Consider the following 6,382-nt stretch of genomic DNA (forward strand, 5'->3'; position numbering starts at 1 on the left):
GAACAACCAGGTTGAAAGATTTGAACTGGAAAGACAGAAGGCTCAGAGATCAAGATTCTCTGTGTCAGAGGTTGGCAAACTTTCTGGTGTAGGGCAGAGAGATTTGGCTCCATGGTTTCATATGCTGTCTGTCCCGACTAAGCAGCGCAGCAGTTACAGCATAAAAGCAGCCAGAGCAACAGCACAGGAGGGTATGTGTGTGCCAGTGAGACTTTATAAAAGCACCTGGCGAGGGCCAGATCGGGTGTAGTTTGCCATCCCTTGCCCTCTATGTTTGAGCAGATGTGGAGGAAAAGTATTGGTAGGACTATGGCAAACGTAATGGGAAAAATATTAACGCACATAGGAAACCATCAGAGAGCAAAGCCATAGCAGGAAGCCAAAAGATAATGTGTAAAACTGAGGCTATACCAGAGGAAATAGTGTTGGTAATGGCTGGCTCTGTGGGAAGGATATTCTTAGTAGACATGGGACAGAAGATCGTTAGGTTCTTATAAGCCTTTCTGATCTTTTTACTACTCAGGCAACAACACAGTAACAATGTGTATATATTGCCTTAATAAAAAAGGATAAACTAAAAAAACAAAACCCACTGCTGTCATAGCCTCCATCTTAGCTGCCTGGAGGTGCAGAGACCCCAGAAGCTGCTGGCCCTGAGCTCACGGCCCCTGTGGGAGAGGGAAGGTCCCACCAGGGGGCGCTGCGAGAAAAGGTATAGATTCGCAGAAATTCAAAAAAATGGAAACCCCCTCACTGACCTGAAGTGGGAACCACCAATTTAGCATCCCGTGAGCCAATCTAGCCTTCTGTCTGTATTGTCTTTGCACATTTGTTTCTTGCTTTGTTATGTTTTTCAATGAGATTATAATTGAGATTATAATGGCCATAACATTAGTCTCCGGTGTGCAGCGTGATTCAATCTTTGTATACATTGCACAACCATCTCCACATCAAATATAGTTAATATCTATCACTACACATAGTTACATTTTTTTCTTGTGATAAGAACTTCTGAGATCTCTCGTAGACACCTGGAAAGATACAGCTCTGCCCCACACGGCTGCACTACGAATTGCAAATGCCTATCAGCTCCCAAGTGCTTTTGTGTGGTTTCTGATTGTTCTAACAACCTCGAGTGGAATCATTCCATTCCCAGGAAAGGAACTTGAAGGGGTGGCTTCAAATGCCCCAGGTTGGTGTGAAAGCTGAGATTCAAACCCTTCTTCATTTTTTAAGAATTATGTGATACAGTGTTATTAACTGTAGTCACCACCTCTCGCATGATGTTCCCAGGACTGACTTATTTTATAACTGGAAGTTTGTACCTTTTGCCCAACTTACCCATTTTACTTACCCCTGCGCAGTGCTGAGGTCTGAGCCCGGCCCCTGCCATCCTCAGTGAGGGGCTGCTGGGAAGGGCGTGGAGCTGAGGGGCCATTTTTGAAGAGAGCCTTTCAAAGGGAGAGAGGCAGGTGGATTTGCTCTTTTTCATCAGAGCTGCTGTGGAGGGCTGCCCCGCAGGCCCCGGTGGAGGACCTCATACCCTTCCCTTCCCCAACCCCTCCTCCCCTCTCCCACCCGCCCCACCCTCGCCTTCCCCAGCACACCTAACCTCAACACCCCCTCTCGACCCCTCCCTATTCCTTCCCCCCCACTCCTTCCTACTCCTGCCCTCCCCGCATCTCCCCTCCCCTCCCGGTCCCACCCACGCCACCCCAGGGGCAAGCCCTTAGCAGCAGCAGGCCTCTGCCACCCCCTTCCAGCTTCTGTGACTGAAACTCCTAAACACCATCTCTGGCTATGTGGACCTCCTCCCTCTACCCCTACCTCTACTTCTATCCCGCTAGTTCTTAGAATAAATTGGTTTTTGTCTTGTTTTGTGCTGCACCAAAGGCCCTGGGTGGCCAGACCCAGAACCTGTGAGAAGTTCTCACCCAGTGACGTTTTTAGAGACTTTACCCAGTGACAGTGGCCACTGTGGTTTGGATTTGCCTTTCCCTGAAGGCCAGTGACATTGAGGGCCTTTCACAGACCCGCTGGCCATCTGTATGTCATTTTTGGGAAAATATTCAATTCCTCTGCCCATTTTTCATTTGTTCTGTTTGTTTCTTCTGAGCCCTTCACATCCATGTACATGAAGGAGCCTCCTGATCGCGCTGGCTCCGTCAGATCAGCGATCAAACCCTCCCGACACACCTGGGTTCCTTCTGCATAATTATTTGCCAATTGTTTGCACGATTAGAGCTTTCGCTCTGTCTCCCTAAGCAGACCCCTCCTCTGGTTTTGCTCACCTTTATTTCCCCGACATCTAACATAGTGTTTGTGGCGACACACAAATTTCAGGAGCACGTGCAGGAGAGAATGTCTGCTTATGCGTCATGAAAGAAGGAGAGACACAAGTAAATTTCCTGCCCTGGGAGCAGCTTACTCCAGGGGTGGGGGGTGGGGCTGGGAGAGCTAGTGATGTCATAAGAGGTGACAGGGACAGAAGGTTCTGGAAGGTCGAATGGGATATTAGGCCTGTCCGGGAAGGAAACAGCTCATCCTCCTGCCTTCCATCACCCCCACCATCCAGGCAGACCGTGACAAGGAGCAGTGAGTGCTCAGTTTTCCAGGAGGGGTCAATTGTTTGTCATCTTTGTGGAAGAACAAAACATCTTGAGCAACCAGATGACTCAGCTCCCAAAGCCTCGCTGTGATGGGCAGAACCACAGCGTCTGGAGAGTAGGCAGGTGCCAGTATAGGGGAGGGGGTGTGGGGTCCTTTAGGGTTCAGCCTCTCTCATTCAGCAGCATCTTCCACCAAGAGTTGGACTCACCACAGACATACATCTTGGACTTGGACTAGACCCTCTGTATCTTTTTCTGTTGCATTTTCTATTTGGCGACTGCTGTGGTACAAGAAAGTTATTGGTTTTTTGAATATGAATCATTAATCTAGTCACTTTATGCAACTATTTTTATTTCCAATAGCTTTTCAGTTGATTTGGATAATTTGGGTCATCAATCATGTCATTTGCAAAATGACAATGTTGTCTCTTCCAGTCTTTTTGCTCTCTTTTTTCTTATCTTATTTCATTGACTAAGAACCTCTGGATCAATGCTGACTAGCAGCAGTGAGAGCTGATATCTCTTATTCCTGACCTCATGGGGAAGTGTTCACTGCGTTTGCTGCTATTATGATATTTGTTGTATATTTGTGGTAGATAGACTTGACTGAGTTAAGGAAATGTCTTCCATTTCTTATTTGCTAAAGATTTTCACTGAAAGGGGAAATTACAGCAGGTGCTCAAGAAACACCAAGAGAAAGGCTGAGACCCAAAACTGAGAACAGGCTTTCATTTTGAGGTGGTAGAAATGTTTTGGAGCTAAATAGAAGTGATGATTGCACAAGATTGTAAATGTACTAAATGCTACTGAGCTGCTCACTTTAAAATGGTTGGTTTTGTGTTATATGAATCTTACCCCCATCAATGAGTATGTAAGAAAGATTCCTGGTGGCGGTTCAGCTTGAAAGAGACCAGGGCAGGTTCCCAATGGCCACAGGTGCTGGGGACATCATGATCTGAGATATCTCACCTCTCAATCCATCTTTCTATTCTCAGGCATCAGTGGTCAACTTTGGGACCAGAGTGCTTGCATTTTGCTTTATTATTCCCAATGAGGTAATGACCTCAAACCAGCGCTTAGACCAGAAATTTTTTTTGAATCATAAATCTGTCCACATATCCATTCACCCTCACAAATGGTCACCTTTTTTATATGTTATCCTGCACCTCGCTTTTTCAATTAAGCATTATGGCTTAGAGAACATTCCCTAACCTTGAGCATACATTACCTTGAAACTGTAAACTTCCAGGTATTCTTTTTCCTAATTGAGATAAGATTCATAAAACATAAAATTAACCATTTTTGAAAAAGATGTATTTATTTTTGCATAGAAGAACTGGGGTGTAGGCCAGAGGTGCAGGGGGTTGGGGATGAGAGGACCCACCAGAGACAGAGTAGGGAGCAGAACAGGTGGATCTAATCCCTGAAATACACTGGAGAGAGGGGAGCAGTGGGGGAGACAGGAGAGGTCTGCTGTGCCATATGTGCCAGCACCCTCACCGGGGAAAGAAATCATGCTGCAGTGGCTGTTGCTGGCCTGGTAGCTGAGACTTTAACCCCTGCACCATCCTGGAGGCCCAAAATTAACCATTTTAAAGCGAGCAACTTGGTAGCATTTAGTACATTTACAATCTTGTGCAACCATCACCTCTATTTAGCTACAAAACATTTTATCAGCTTAAAAGGAAACCCTATTCTCATTATTGTCACTGTCCACTACCCCCTCCCTGGAAACCTTCAACATGCTCTTGAGCTACATGGATTTACCTGTTCTGGATATTTCATATAAATAGAATCATATACTCTGTGACCTTTTGTGTCTGGCTGCTTTCACTCAGCATCATGTGTTCCAGACTCATCCATGTTGTAGCAGACATCGATGCTTCATCCCTTTTCATGACCGAATAATATTCCATTGTATGGATGGAACACATTGTGTTTACCATTCATCCGCTGGTGGAGGTTTGGATGTTTCCACCTTTTTGCTATTGTAAATAATGATGCACTGAGCATGGGTGTACATTTCTGGTGTTTTTCTAGAATATTTCTGGTGTTTTCTAGAATACTTCACCCTATAGACGTTCCATAACTTAAATTACCAGTCTCTACTGCTGCATATTGACATCTGCTCCAGTTCCTGCTATTCAAACAGAGCTGCGGTGGCCTTCCTTTGTATGTTGTTTAAATAATTGGTGAATATTTCTTTTGTGTTTATAGCTTCATCTAGATAAGTTGTATTTGATGGCTTGTTTTGTTCTACTGACTGATACACTCTGTGTATATAAATTCCATTGAGACTCATTCAAATTCATTTTCAAATGTGCCGTCCTAGCTACCCGTATTCACTGAAATGTAAAACCAGCGTCTGCTAGTATAGAACTGGGTAAATATTGTAGAGTTTCATTCACCAGAGTATTATCATCAGGGTTTCTCTGCTGCATGCCAGATTCTGACAGAAACATTTGGTGTTGTAGAACATTACTGCAAATCTAGAATTTAGAGCAATCGTTGACTTCTTGTATCATGTACATTGTTCATTGGAAGGAACAAATTCAATTTTCCTCCATGAAAACCACTGAAGCACTTTTTTTTCTTTCTTTTTAAAGATTATTTATTTATACAAGAACTGGGGTACAGGCCAGATGTGCGGGAGGATGAGAGGATTCACCAGAGACAGAGCAGGGAACAGAACAGGGAGACTGACGAAATACACTGTTGAGGGGAGCAGCGGGCGAGACAGGAGAGGTCTGCCGCGCCTTGTGGGACCCTGGAGGGTCAGCCAGGATCGATCCAGCGCTGCAGAGGCTGTGGACAGCTTAACAGCGCAGTGCTCAACCGCCTGCGCCACCAGGGGAGGCCCTGAAGCACTTTTAATCAATGTCAAACAGCAATTTTGCCCCCAGAGGAACAGCTGAAAATGTCTGGCGACATCTTTGATTGGAATGAACTTGGATTTGTGCTTTTAGTTACACAAATTTGATAGGAGAATTTGATTAAGGAAACGTGAATGACTAATGTTTAAATGTTTGGGAAGATGGATTTTTTAAATTTAAAAACATATTAAGCAACATTCTTCTAAATATTTATATAACTGTATTAATCTGCTTAGGGTTGCCATAGCAAAATATCACACAAAGGATGACGTAATAGAAATTAATTTTCTCTTGGTTCTAGAGATTGGAAGTCAAAGATCAAGGTTATCAGCAGGGTTGGAGTCTGGTGACTCTTTTTCCTTTTGCAGATGTCTGCCTTCCTGCTGTGTCCTCACGGGGCGGAGGGAAAGCAGGACGCTGCTTCTTTTCCTCCTCCTATAAGTTGACTAGCCCTATTGACTTAGGGCCTCACCCTTATGCCTCATTTAACCTTAATCACCTTCCTAGGGACCCCAACTCCAAATACTGTCATATTGTATGTCAGGGCTTCAACATATCAATGGGGGGGAGAAACAACTTAGTCCATGATGATTACTATTAATTTATGTTATGTTAATTTTTAGAGGGATGTTACTTAAGGATTAACACACTGGAAATCAAACTAAGTTAAGCCCCTGTGGATGGGCTCATGACAATGTGATATTACATCTGAGTACATACTGACAAATGTCCTCCAAAGGGGCTGCATTTGTTTTTATTACAAGATATGAGAATGGCTCCCCACAGACATATGTATTTTAAAGTCGTCCTTATCTTAATCTGATAAGTAAAAACTGCATCATAATATTTTCTATTGCATTTCTGTCATGACTGAGATGGGGCATGTTTTCCTGCTTTTAT

Source organism: Talpa europaea (genome assembly GCF_964194135.1).
Source record: "Talpa europaea genome assembly, chromosome: 12".
In the NCBI taxonomy this organism is placed as follows: Eukaryota; Metazoa; Chordata; class Mammalia; order Eulipotyphla; family Talpidae; genus Talpa; species Talpa europaea.